The 15,525-nt window shown below is 38.7% G+C and overlaps 1 protein-coding gene across 2 annotated transcripts in view; it reads left to right on the forward strand.

Moving 5' to 3' along the window:
* The window catches only part of cyc (basic helix-loop-helix ARNT-like protein cyc), a 112,291-nt gene that overhangs the window by 3,148 nt on the left and 93,618 nt on the right, over positions 1-15,525 (forward strand). The gene's annotated exons all lie outside the window — the stretch shown is intronic.

Genomic DNA, 15,525 nt, shown 5'->3' on the forward strand with positions numbered 1-15,525 from the left:
CATCATGAAAAATCAAATTTACTCTTTTTGAAGTAAATAAAGCACGTGTTCTAAGAGGTACCTACAAATGTTACTAGTGAGATTGATTAGAAATAGATTTCATAATTCGTCAATTACTATAAATATATCAGATGACATCCACACTCGAACTATACAACCTTTGGCTATATATAATATAATTTAGGTACTATTAATATTGCTAAGGCCTAATAAAACTCGAAGGGCTTAATTATTATTATAATTATCAAGTGATCTGGATAACTTCACTGCTTGATACTAACTTCAGCAAATAAAGGCAATATTAGAAATAACTAAACTTGAGACCTTAGAACTTATATCTCAGGGTGGGTGGCGCATTTACGTTGTGGATGTCTATTCGCTCCAGTAACCGCTTAACATCAGGTGGGCTGTGAGCTCGTCCGCCAATCAAAAGCAATAAAAAAAAACTAAACAAAATACTATTTCAAAAAAAATGAAGTTCATTCGATCAGGCTTAGACGACGGCCAGTCTTGAACTCTCGTGAAGTCAAGAAAGGATCAATCTTTGTTATGGAACATGGTGTTGTTAAGAGGGCTAACCACCTTCTCTATAATCGTAATACATCGCGAGCGAAGTTTTGAAAGTTTTCCACAAAATTATGGTATAGTCACTAATTGCTAACTAACATTCCTACGAACCGTCATTAAAGCCGCTTAATACCTACGTTCTATTTTAAAAAAAAAACGATTGAGTACATAGTGTCCAGTGCGTTTCTTATAAGCTGCCACTTTTAAATCGCCGTGATAAAGCGATCGGTGTACTCGTTACGAGCGATGCGACCTTACCGGTGTCAAAATAAATAACGCGCAGGAATTAAAATATGAAAAAGACAGTTTCCAAATTCAAATGTGAAATATGTATTTCTTTTATAACTAACTCTGTTTAACATCTTTTGGTGGGAACGCGAGGTGCTTAGTTTTGTGAATTGTTTTATTTTGTTAATTCAGTGTTTAATTATGGTTTATAAATCGTTTATATTAAAATAAAGCAAAATCCCTAAATGTATTTTCTCAAGTTCTTCCAAAAATTCCACTAAACTCTCATGCCCGTATCTTTAGACGTTTTGTAAAATAGTCCTCCACTCTTAGCTCATCCGATGCTGCTTGAGCATTCCTCCCAAACTTACTCGAGTTTGGTATTTTTAGTCGACATTACAATATTCCTCAACGATCCTCGAGTGAGGTAGAGTCGTGTTATTGCGTCACCACGACAACATTAGTTTGGGGAAAATTTGATCAAGCTAGCATCAAACCCATAGAGTTCTGTAGTATATGGTCATTGTTTAATGCCAAAGTCAAGCTGCCGCTGTCTGTTTGACACTAGAAGCATTGAACTTGTTTGATGTTTTGGTTGCTGAATTATTCGTAAATATGTGTGCGTGCGGTAAATCTGAAAGTGTATTATTTATTTTCAAACCTATTATTATTTTAGATTTCGGACCCGACTTTGTATTTTTATTCGCCGCTTTTGTGTGATTTTTATTGCATCGTGTTGTTGAAGTGCTTTTCCACAACCATCAGTTTATTATTATATAAATAAAACTTATAATCGCATTGACTTTATTTATTAAGTAGTAAGCAAAATATTACTCTTATGTAGGTAAATAAAATAAGGAGTTTCAAATGTCTAACCACGAGTCTAAACAGAAGTCTAACCTTAAAACCTTAAAAATCATTTTCGGAATATAGTCGTCTTAACATGATATGAATCTCATAAAAAAACTGGTTCTGCGGTGGCTTGTAACTTCCGCAATTATTAAAATCGGCGTACCATTTTAATTTTACAATTAGTTGATGATTAAAACACCAAAATTGATGTGTCTGCGCTTTACAAAATTCAAATGTACGTAAGTGTACGATATTCGTGACGTAAGTACGCTGTTGTAATACTTTTAAAAAAAATATATTACTATTCACGTAAACATAAGACACTTTTTGTAATTTGTCGCAAGATAGAACCCTTATTGTGGAATATTATGTCGTGCGCTGCGTCATCTACAATTTCAGCTACAATAAGAATCTGATGTCACCACATATTTTGTAAAAAATCAACCACTGAATTTATTGCTGGTCTCTCGTTTCAGCGGTCAAATTGCATTCCGAATCATGTTAAAGTTATAACCGTTTAGAACCGCCCTTACTTTTTATTCAGTAATTACTTTTTAAATCACAAATGTTTCATTCCTCTCGCTCATTGGAGTCGTCTTGGCTTAAAGAGTAAATAACACGTCTAGTGCATTCGTATGGACTCATGCCATTTTTGCAATGATTTATGTATTTAACACAATGACATTTTCACGAATGACTTCCGCGGTAGAGGAATAACATCGTGTAGTAGTGTTGCGCGTTTCATCGCAAAATTATCATTTGCGTAATTACTGGTGGTAGGACGTCTAATGAGTTCGCACGGGTAGGTACTACCGCCCTGCCTATTTCTGCCATGAAGCAGTAATGCGTTTGGGTCTGAAGGGTGGGGCAGCCGTTATACTGCAAATCTTAGACGTAAAACTCATGTATCAAGGTGGGTGGCGGCATTTACGTTGTAGATGTCTATGGGCTCCAGTAAGTCCAGTAACCACATAACACCAGGTGTACCGTGAGCTCATCCATCCATACAAGCAATAAAAAAAAGTTTTGGCCACCGGTCCGAAAAAAAGGGCGCTTTGTGGTTCACAATGTCGATTTCTGTCTCCGAAGCAGTAATGCGTTCCGCTTTTAAGAGTAGGGGCCACCGTTGTATTATAAAATTAAGATTTACAATTCATGTCTTAAGGTGGAATTTACGTTTTTGATGTGTATGGGATCCGGTATACACTTAAATGGGCTGTGAGCTTAGCGGTGCGCATTGACATCACCACAGGAATGCGGCCTTGAGACATGAGGTCTGATTGTCTGGTAAAACGGCTGTCCCATTTAATATTTCAATAATTCGGAAAACAGCAGTATATTTTTTTCCATAAGATACGTACGTTCTGCCCTTTGACTTACACTGCATATTTGAAAAGTTTCAAGTTCCTGTCAAGATCGCAATGGGACGTCCCGGACATCTGTATTGGGTACTCTTAGCATAGTAATCGATGTTAGTCGAAACAATGGAAAATGCTTTTTGTGAACATGGCGCTACCGAAGCGACAACTCGTATTATGTATATCGTTATAAAATGAAAACACTTTAAACTAAGTCTAAGTGCAACACACGCATGTATAATGTATACATGCGGAGAAATAACAAAAATTGTTTAGTTTTATAAAAAGTATTACTTTTTTGCCTAGACCGGATGAGGGTCCCATCCTTTAAACCGGAAATTGTTCGATCATACGGCCACACGGACATAGAATCCTTCCGGAGGATTCAATCACGATTTTGCCGGATCCCCGCCGGGGCGCCTTGATATGCGAATAATGTAGACCTTCACGACGTTATAGATCTCTGAACAAAGCCAGAATCTCTTGAAATTCTTAGCGGAGCCCTAATTCGTCAAACACTCCATCCAAAAAAGATTTGACGGGAACGCGATATTGTGTCGCGGTAGAAATAGACAGAGCGATGGCACCTACCTGTGAAATCTTATAAGACGCCCTACCTCCAGTAATCACTCAAAGTATAATTACGGGGGGCTTAATTTTTATTACATTTTCTTTATTTCTTTATCGTGTAAATTGTTTATGATAAGTACGTCTTTCATTAGAAAAAATCGGGCGTCTTATGCTTTTGGGCCACGAAGATATATTCGACCTACCTATAAGGATTATGTTTATGAAAATATTGCACAAAAAAGACATTATCTTCCTTTTTCGTGTTCTTCATTTCTGAAGGCCGTGCCAAGTATGAATTTTCGTTCCATTTGGAATCAAACGCCTCAAGATGGAAAAATAATTACATATTCGAAAATACAACCTTCCTTCCCTCGGAATGGTAAATCGCGCTGTGACTTCCTCGTCGACTACGGCTGACGGAAATCGTTGATTAGTTCGTGTTTAATGTCAACAGACGCTACTCCTTTTCAGCATTGTGCAGTCTACTGTTTCATTTGTTTATTGAACCAAAAAAGCCTTTCTCCGCCGTAACGGCTGATGCGTTTTAATTTGAAGCGTAGCATAGTAAGTGGTACCGGTAGCGGATATCTGATGCAAATTGTCGTTTCGATCTCGTATCTCTAAGTTGGTAGCAGTAATAAAATTTGGTGCAGGTGGCCCCCGTGTGTCAATTTTCGTAACCGGCTGTATATACTTACATATAACAAATAAATAAAATAGCTTTATTTTATTCCACAATAATTAAATAGAGTTTAATTTATTTGGTATTTAATAATTATATTACTAAGCAACCATAATAAATCTACTACTCGTGCTATTTAATCTCCTTCTAATGTGGACCCCTCAGGGTAAAAGCCCCCAAAGAATTCCATTTTTCCCTATCTTTAGCAGTGGTCATCTAGTACTTCCTGCTTTGGATACAATTTCGTCCTGCCACCGGGCACCCGTCCTGCGGTCCTTTCCATTTTGTGGTGTCAATTGTCCATTGATTGTCACGGTATCTTACTTACATGTATGTTTATAATAAATTGATATTTTTTAAAACACGATTAACGTAATGGCTATATGCATAAAATGTATCGGTCGCCACTAATCCGTTTGGTCGCACGGCGGTTCATTAACGAATCATTAAACTCGTTATCTCTGGCCTTAAAATGGCCCCAATCCTCCCTTAAAACGGAACAATGACTAGGGGAACATAAACTCGAATTAATCTATGAAAAAATAAAGTTTACAGAGTGTTTCATTGATTAGTCGTCCGTGACCGCGAAAATCGTAAAGTAATCGAAACGAAGTCGTTTGAAGTCGTGGTGGCCTAAAAGATAAGACGTCCGGTGCATTCGTATGCAGAGATGCAACTGTGTTCGAATCCCCCAGACGAATACCAATTTTTCAAATGAAATACGTACTTAACAAATGTTCACGACTGAGTTCCACGGTGAAGGAATAACATCGTGTAATAAAAATCAAACCTGCAAAATTATAATTTGGGTAATTACTGAAGGTAAAATGTCTTGTAAGTTCACACCGGTAGGTACCACCACCCTGCCTATATCTGTCGTGAAGCATTAGTTTCGGTTTGAAGGGTATGGCAGCCGTTGTGCTGTTATAAGTGAGACCTTATAACTTTTGTCTCAAGGTGGGTGGCAGCATTTACGTTGTAGATGTATATGGGCTCCGGTAACCACTTAACTTCAGATAACTTCAGATGGGCCGTGAGCTCGCCCAATGATCAAAGCAATAAAATAAAAATAAAACGTCCGAAATGATCCAATAACAATAATAAACGCAAGATTTGACCGTAACAGTAGTTTTGATTATATCAACCAACGACTAGAGAACGACGAACAACAATACTAGGTTTGATTGATGTTGCATTATTGATACTGAACCTAGAATTTCGTATGTACTTATTCATACTACGAATGTTTCTAATGAATCGTTTATTTATAAATTAATATTTTAAGAGGTATTTGAAGAAAAAGTACCTTGAAATTCAATACAGTAAATAATTAAAAGGCGTTTCAAAATAAGAACTTCCTCTTGTTTGTTTGTAATGAACAGAAACTTTAAAAATATATTAGGGATTGAAGCTGCCTTCTTTATCATCATCTATAATATATCATATTCATCTATAATATCTAGAACTACTGCATTCAGCGGTGCGTTTTCAGAGATCTTATTGGCTGCGTACCTCCTCGCTCTGGAATTAACTTCCCTATACGGTGTTTCCTGAGCGCTATGAAATCTCGTTCGACGAGTATTGCAGAGTTCTCAGTTGTTAGTAGCTTCGTTCGAATGTGAACAGCGATTTTTATTAAATGATTTTTATTTAAATAATAATCATCTATATTTTATGTTATAATTTCAAATATATTTTGGTTTTTGACATTTTAGGGATAAGATTCCTTAATGAACTTACATTAATTAAAAATGCAATAGTTAAACGAAATATTATATTTGATACAAAGATTCTTGGATATTTTCATCCTAAACACGTATACTGTTGTTTCTAAACAGGGATATAGCTCAGACTCAGTAAATAACTTTTAAAATACACATCGATTTGTTCACGAATCTGTACATTCATTATATTTCACCAAGAATAATGTTTGTTTCACCTTTTATATAAACACTTTTACAGGCCAAATGATCTAGTCGTCTACAGTAGTGGATTTAAAGGCCCCAACCTAGGTCCTCTTCTGTGTGAGGACAAATAGAAGTATTTACTGTTCCAATTTATATGTTAGTGGCAATGCAGCGTCCATTCTAGCAGATTACAATACCAAATATATTGAAATGAACGATTTCCGGATCGGAAGCGATTACAAATGTGTTTGCACAAGATTTTTGAAAGAGGCATCGTCGATTTGTATTCGTTACATTTAGTTAATGAAAATCTTTTTAGTAATCTTTTCTAGCAGATCACATTTTAATCGATTTCCAAAATGGAGCTAGTGTACGAGAGATGTAGAACGAGTAAGCTAGTTCTAGAATTTGACCAGATTACGCTGTCATATCAAAAGAAAACGCCCTGACGAGGAAATCAGCGTTGGGCTCTCTTTTAGGCTTACGGTAAATAATAAATCTATAAACTAAAATAAGATCTATACAATTGCTGTTATACTTTTTGAACGTATTGAAATTTTATTTGATATACATAATTATTATGTACATAAACATAATATACATAATTATTATGTATGTCAAATAATGCCTTCCTCTGCAGAAACAAAATATTTTTTACTTAGTCTGGCCATAAATACTGTTACAATTAAAAATAAACAAAATATTACATTTGAATTTGGAATCTCATTTTTATATGATTGCTCATTGAGTTTTCTCATTTTGGCGTCAATACATTGTACAATATTTTGCGATATTAAAATGGAGTGGGGTGATAAAGAGAACCGAATCGCTGTGATTGCATTACACAAAGTAGGTATGAAGCCAAATGCAATTTTTAAAACTCTCCATACGGTTGGTATTAGTAAAATGTTTGTGTACCGGGCTATTAATAGGTGCAATGAGACCTCCTCTGTTTGTGACAGAAAAAGATCTGGCCGTCCACATAGTGTTCGTACGAAAAAGGTGGTCAAAGCAGTAAGGGAAAGAATTCGAAGAAATCTTGTCCGAAAGCAAAAGATTTTATCTCGGGAGATGAAGATAGCACCTAGAACCATGTCGCGTATTTTAAAAGATGACTTAGGACTTGCAGCCTATAAGAGACGTACTGGTCATTTCTTAACTGATAATTTAAAAGAGAATAGGGTGGTAAAATCGAAACAACTACTGAAGCGGTACGCAAAGGGAGGTCATAGAAAAAATTTGTTTACGGATGAGAAATTTTTTACAATTGAGCAACATTTTAACAAACAAAATGACCGTATTTATGCTCAAAGCTCTAAGGAAGCTTCCCAATTAGTCGACAGAGTGCAACGTGGGCACTATCCGACTTCAGTGATGGTTTGGTGGAGTATTAGCTATGAAGGAGTGACTGAGCCATACTTTTGTGAAAAAGGTATCAAAACATCGGCACAAGTGTATCAAGATACCATTCTTGAGAAGGTAGTGAACCCCCTTAACAACACCATGTTCAATAATCAAGAATGGTCCTTCCAGCAAGACTCGGCGCCAGGTCATAAAGCTCGGTCTACGCAGTCTTCATTGGAAACGAACGTTTTGAACTTCATCAGAGCTGAAGACTGGCCGTCGTCTAATCCGCTGGATTATGATTTATGGTCAGTTTTATAGAGTACGGCTTGCTCTAAACGCCATGATAATTTGGAGTCCCTAAAACAATCCGTACGATTGGCAGTGAAAATTTTTCCCATGGAAAGAGTGCGTGCTTCTATTGATAACTGGCCTCAACGTTTAAATGACTGTATTGCAGCCAATGGAGACCACTTTGAATAAGCTTTTTATACTTTAAATTGTTTTATATTTATGTATTAAACTAACACACTGTAAAAGTAATAAATGTTATTTGCAATAGATTTTTTTAAATTTTTTATTGTAACTGTTTATGGCCAGACTAAGTATAATGTCCGTTTCAATTACATACCAACAAACTACTAAATACACTAACCAGTTAAAACAAAAAAAAAACGAGATTTTAAGTCTATTTTTATTATAATTTAGTTCCAAATTCTAAACGCAATTAATTTAATGAATGAATGAATGAATGATTTATTTTATTTCAGACAACAATAAGTCCATATGTGTACATAGTATCATTGAAATATAATTAACATTAACAAAACCAATCAAATAAAAAATATACATTTATTAAAAGTAGCTATCAGTGGAATACATTTCAAATATTCCATTCCGCTGATACCCACTTCGAACCAACCATTATTATTACTAATATTATTTAGTCCGCAAGTGAACCATGGTACAATGGTTCAAGTACCGACAGTCATAACGGTCTGTTAATGCCTTCAGGATGCTGTTAGGGCTGACCCGGACCCGGCCAATCAGGGATGTGCATCTTTTCCGCATGGTCGTAAAGAAACAGTCGACTCGTGCCTCGGCGAACATTCCCGACGCGCTACAGAACCGAGGCAGCCCCAACAACACCCTGAACGCATTGTTGTATTGGACGCGTAAGGCGCTGTACTGCTTTTGACTATAGAACACCCACAGGCTGCACGTATAGAAGGACGTACAAAACGCTCTAAATAGAGTGATTTTGACATCCCGCGAACACCGAGCGAACCTGCGGGCAATCATATTAGCTCTTACAGACAGCGCTCTCCGCTCCCGCTCAATGTCTGTGTCATCCCTCAGGTCAGAGGTTACAAAGTGTCCTAGGTATTTAAACTTGTCTACTCTGCGCAGTGGCGTACCATTCAGTTTGACGGAGGGAATGTTATCCAGACACCTGCCTCTGGCCTGAAACACCATACACTCACTTTTCTTTGTATTATACACCAGACCGTGACTTAGAGCATACCTTTCACATATGCCAAGCAGCTTAGACAGCCCACAGGCCGACGCACTCAGCAGCACCATGTCATCAGCATAACTGATATTGTTGAGACATATTTCATCAATATGGCAGCCGACATGAGTACTGCTGAGCTCCTCGATTAGAGCATTCACATACAGGTTGAAGAGCTTGGGCGAGGTCAACCCCCCTTGCCTCACCCCGCACTCCATCCCGTATGGCCTCGAATAGACACCCGACCATCGTACCACGTTCAGCTGGTTGGCGTACCAATATTTGAATATCTGTACTAGTTCTTTCGGCATTTTAGTATTATTCAGTTTTTGCCATAAGATGTCATAACAAACCAGGTCGAATGCCTTTGATAAATCGAGGAAACAGGCAAAAATTGGAGTTTTTCGATCAGTATAGTACTTGACAGTTTGCTTTAAACACAATACGGCTATTTCTGTAGACATTCCTGATTTAAAACCAAACTGGTTATCATGTATCTGAAGATATTTATCAAGTTGTATGTCAAGCAAACTGTCAAGCACTTTCGCTATGATAGTTGCTAACGAGATGGGTCTGTAATTGGTTTTATCACATATATCCCCGGTCCTATTCTTCACAATTGGCACTACCACAGTCTTCAACATCTCCTCAGGCAAGTAGGAGTGTCCTATACATAAATTGTAGAACATAACCAAGACTCGGGGCAAGTGTACACCGGCATACTTTAGGTGTTCTATGCTCAGCTCGTCATGACCCGGAGACTTACCCCGTGACATGGAGTTAATAACTTTTCTAACTTCGTTAGCCGTAAACCTAGCAGTAACTATCCGCCCCTGAGAATCACCCACACACCCTGACTGTGATGGTCCCAATGGCGAACTAACCGCAAAGTGTTCCCTAAACATATTCGTGATGCCATCGTGATCACTTATGCCACCGACGCTCACGGGCAGGCCTGGTTTACCATTAAGTTTAGTGGTAGATTTCCAGAAGCTGTGAAAATCGTGTTTGGAGTGATGAGACGCGAGTATATCCATTCTTAACTGCTCGCTGTGGTTTTGACACCATTTCAGACGTGATTTAAAAATTTTCCTACTCTCTTGCATTTCTTTCCAAACACGACCCGACCTCGGCTTACCATGCCACACCCACAGATTAAACTTACACCTCGCCTCCCCGTGAGCATCACTAACATATCGATTCCAGCCAATAACAGGTTTTTTACAATTAAATCTGCTACGGGAATAACTGTCGCTAGCCGCTTGACATAGTACGTCAACAATATCATGATACATTTTATCTAAAATGTGTCTGTGGTCAGAATTACTACAAACACAATCACAACAATCACTTAGAATGCCAGGAAAATCTATCCGTCTCAGTTTATCATGACATATCTTATGATAAAATTCAATTTGCTCAGGTTTTCTGTCCCCCCATCGCACGGTACTACACAATTGAGTAACATTATTAAATTTCGGTTTTATAGTGTTAAAATCACACTGTGCTACTACTGGAAAGTGGTCAGACCACAAGACATCATACAGTATATACGTATTGACAATGGTCTGCATAGCTGACTTCGTGACTACACAGTGGTCCAGCCAACGTCTGGACCCATTCGCCTCACTAATAAAACTATACGTGTCTGAATTTACACCTAATAGTTCAACGTCCGCACAAGTCCACCCTAATTCCCCACAGACACATGCCAACTCCCTGTAGAAAGGTTCATTAGGATGGGCGTTAAAATCGCCGAGTATATACACTGATTCGATATTTTCGTTACTAATAATAGCGCTCATCAGGCTGAGGCAATCCATGAACTCCGTTAGGTTCACTGCATTATCCGTAGGCATGTAAATACTGAACACCAATAACGATCTCTGATCTATTGTTACTTTTATGGCACACACACGCGCGTTATCACACTGCACTATCGACACATTTTGAAAGATACTTTTCTTCCATAGTAGCGCCACTCCTCCGTATGGACGCCCCCTGAGTATCCCGGCCGCAGTGTCTACGGCCGAAGTCCCGGTGCAGCCATATTCGCTATCAACGGCACTGAGAAACTGTAAATCGTCCGGCAATAACCACGTCTCTTGTAACGCGATTATATCCGACGTCCGACACAGCTGTCTTACATGTTCCACAGATCGTTTCACTCCTTTGCAGTTGAAACTAACTATATTATAAATAGAACCGCTGCTATTCATTATTGAGATGTATTGGTACCGATCACAGCGTTAATGTCACCGTTCGTATTTTTTTGTTTTTTCCCTTTGAAGTTCACAAATTTCCTAAATATAATACCCTGTGGCCATAGGTTGCTATCTAGGAATATGGACGATTTGTGTTCTAAAACATGGAATTTATAAGCTTTATAGTCACTCTCGAATGCAAAAGAGATTTTCTCTAAAATAATAGTTTCTTGTGTTTTTCTGTACACATAATCGATTATGTCATTTTCTGTTGTATCTTTATGTATTTTAGTGATAAAAATGGCCACTCTTTTGTCCACGGCTTTGAATTTTCCTTCGTTATCTCTGCAACTGCCTGCCTTGCCTATATATCTGTATTTCATAGGTTTTCGGCGTTTAGATACCCTCTGCCATCCGTTATCATTATCATTATCTGATGGCTCGCTACCTTTAACTAATTGTGTTGTGATCAGCTGATTTGTCGGCCCACGATCAGTTGCCGTCGCGGGCACTGGTGTTTCACTTGTGTGCGTAGGCCTCTTTATCCCCGCTACACGTAGTTCGCCATCGCTGACCGGTTTTGATAATAACGACTGTTGACACACAGCTGATTCACACTCGTTTTGTTTCGTATCTACCCTCATTGTGCCTTTGTACGAAATATCTTTGCACTGCTTCGAATTATTTTCGTATCCTATTTTGGTATTTTCATTCCCAATATTGATATTATTGGTTTCAGATAACGAAGAATTGCTCATATTAATGAGTCCAACAGGATCGCTATCCAACATCCATCCCCCTCGCTTTGTGTTTACATTCGATACTGAAGGAGTTAACGAGTTATTTTTCAATAACAATAGTTCACTTTTTAGATCGCTTAATTCATTTTTTGTCACATATGTCGCCTTTAGATCGTTAATTTCAGTTTGAACTTTTAGTAAGTCTTTTAATATCTTACTACAATCAAAATGGTCATAAACTAGGGGTGGTAATCTGTCCAGATCTCTCGCAACGTAAATCGGGAAAAGATCAGGTTCCATAGATTTAAAAACATTCACAATGTCCACGAGATCTCGTTCTTCTTTACCCTTGTTTTTGCGCTTAATTTTCAACCTGCCCACAGACACGGAATCAAACAATAACGTTTTCGACTTACTGATTTCCTCAGCTGAGAATGACGTTATACAAATTCGCACTAACGTTTCCTCATCTATCACCGACACCTTATTTTGAATGTACGATAGCATTTCGTCGATCACTATATTGCACGCATTACATTTCACAATTTGCGTCATTTTATCGCGATACGCACTAGCGTTTAGCAACACGCGCCCACACGGAGGGATGCGCGCGCGCGGACTGTGTTAATGACTTCATATTTTTTCATTTCTATCACCGCTGTTTTATTGTCATTTCATATTAAATCAAAATGCTTTTCAAACAGTGCAAAAGCGGCAAAATTCAAATTAGAGGTCACCAACTTCTTTACATAGATATGTATATTATTTACAAGATTCTAACCCCGAATCAATTTCACGTTACGTAGTTATTTTAGAATAAAACTGAAAACAATACAATTAGTTAGCGGCGTCGTACGTGCTGAGTATCGAAGTTGTGGCCCCTGGATTCGGAGACATGCACAACACTACGAACCTAGCCTCGAACGCGTTTAAACTAAAAAGCAAACCGAAACATCTTAAAAAATAATGCGAGCGTTACGTAATCTACGTAAGAAACTAAAAGCAGTACAACTGGTATTGAACCAGACAAACTGGATAACAGGTTTCAGCGCAACATAACCTACTTGCAATATTTACTAGACGTATAATATATTGACTACATAGTACACATAAGTGAGTAATGACTGAGATCCGACTGCTCCTCTGTGTGTATCGCGAACTAGACATACTATAGGTAGACTATGTATAACACTTGATTGGGTCTATTTCAGTAGCAGTCGTCCAGTAATTGACATTATCTTTCTTAGAATGAGAATTGTACAATTGATTCATAGTAAGTAACGTCTCGGAAAGTTAGGACAGTGAAGTCTTCGGCCCCTTTGGCTGATTACCAACCCGGTAGGCTGATTCTGACCCAGCGGAGTATCCCGGGATCGGACCGCCGTACCGCGGAGACTGGCGTCGTTGATTGTCGACGATCGCATCGGAGGTCCGTCGGTTCGGGGTGGCGTCGTACACTACACTACTGGTTGTAGTGTTGGCCGCGGGAACCCCCCTACTCTGTCCGGGTTCTGACCCCGGGCGGAGATCGGACGTCAGGTGAGAGAGTGCAAAGGTAGTGATTTGGTGGGTATAGCTCTAAAAACAACCTTCGGTCCGCTTTCTGCTCCCAACTTTTGCAGACCGACATTCCCACATACCCCGCATACCCCCTAGAAGGTGGACGTTTCTTGTGAGGTTCTGCCACTCCACGGAAAAAATAATAATGGTATCGGTAATAAGCTGCAGCTGAATCAACAAAACTACATTTCAGAGCAAATTGTTGATAGATAATTATAGTCACTTGGTTTTTTTTGTCTATGTAAGTACTCGCCGGAAATAGTTTAATAGACCCCCGGACGGTGGCATGGCTGAAAAAGTAGACCGTCCCATCTTTTAGTAAATAATTCCGGTAGTCGTTTGTCATGATAACTTCTTCCATAAGTGCAAAAACGAAACCTTTAGTTTCCTCAAAGAGGTTACTGAATATAAAACAGGCTACAGTAGCAAATTGGTCTACATCAGACCCTGTGAGTGTCCGGTAGAACTTTAGAACATAGAAAAATGGCTTTTCAAGACCTTTATATACCGAAGAACTTATTTCTAAGCGATTGCTTCATATCTGCGTATAAAGTATTCAGCGCTTCGAAGATACCAGTGTACTTGTAGGTCTCCTATTCACAAATAGATTTGAGGACCACACCATGGTTAAGTTGTAAGCAATATAAATTCCCAACTTTACCATCCCTTCTCACTTATGAACCCACATTTATCAATCCCAAATTCCATCCCAATGGCTTTACTAAAATTATCAGTTATTTTATGTAATGTCGTCTAGTCTGGTTTTTTGGAAGCAAATAATTTGAGTAAATTTGAATAAATAATGTGATATAAGCTCAGTTCTTCTGCGAAGTCGGAATGAACTTAAAGGATTAAGCACTAAACAAAACCACAAAGGGCTCCGACAGTTACTCTGAAAGATACTCCGCTTAATCCTTATTCAATTCGGGGCAGCAAAATAAGTCATCTGACTTGGTTGACCAAGAAACGTAGACAGAGGCACAGTCTTTGTGAGCTTGCGTGCTTGTGTGCTTTCTTAAATTAAATCCAAGCCATATGATCATTTCTCTTACCCCGCCGAACTTGACGAGGAAGAGTCATGTTAATGAGATCCTACCTTACATCTATTCGGAGTAGGTGGTAGGTAATCAAAGATGGCAAGCGAAAGCATGGCGGACAGCTCCTGCGGCACAAGGATGTCTTGAAACGACACATGAAGAGATGTGATATAGAGCCCTCTCAATGGAAGCGCTTGGCAGCACAGCGGCCAGAATGGCGCAGGATGGTGAACAGCAAAGTACGCGAGTTCGAGGATCAGCGTAAAGCTGACCTTGATTACAAACGCGACCAGTTGAAGGCCCGCCCTCCTGCTGCCATAACCTATAATTGTAAGAACGGCGTGCTTACGTGCCCTCAATGCGCAAGGAGCTTTGCCGCGAAGATAGGCTATATCAGCCATCTTCGAGCGCACGAGCGCCAAACCGACGCATAGGAGTCAAAGTGGTCGCCATGGCCGAAATCGGTCGGATGAATCATCATCAGGTAATCAAAAATGTGATTTTGAATTTTGATTCTCAGAGTGAATGTCAGTAGCTTATAGCTGGTTTTGGCGCGACATGATGCGACCTGATTGTATGTGTGTGTGTGTGTGTGTCTTTTCCCCCCATTTCTTGGCCATGTGTATGTATGTTAACAAAATAGATGTCGGAGTTGTCAACGTTTCAATAAAATATGTTTATTGTACGATTTAATTCTGCATCTGATATCCTTTGACGATTGACATTTAGTATCTTTTAAAGAGCCCCTCGGATTAGTGTTTCCAGGGACTACGATTTCCCCTTTTATGGTTGACTCATTGTATAACCATATTTATCATAATTTATTTAGCTTGTTTTTTTTGGGAATCGGTATTTGTAAACCGTTGATTGTATGTATTCGCAATTTATGTGAACTTTACTTTCGGCAAATTTTATGTTTATTTTTATGTTTATTTGCGGACATCGACAATTGCAGAGAAACAC

This window comes from Bombyx mandarina, chromosome 01, assembly GCF_030267445.1.
Source record: "Bombyx mandarina strain Sakado chromosome 01, ASM3026744v2".
Lineage (NCBI taxonomy): Eukaryota > Metazoa > Arthropoda > Insecta > Lepidoptera > Bombycidae > Bombyx > Bombyx mandarina.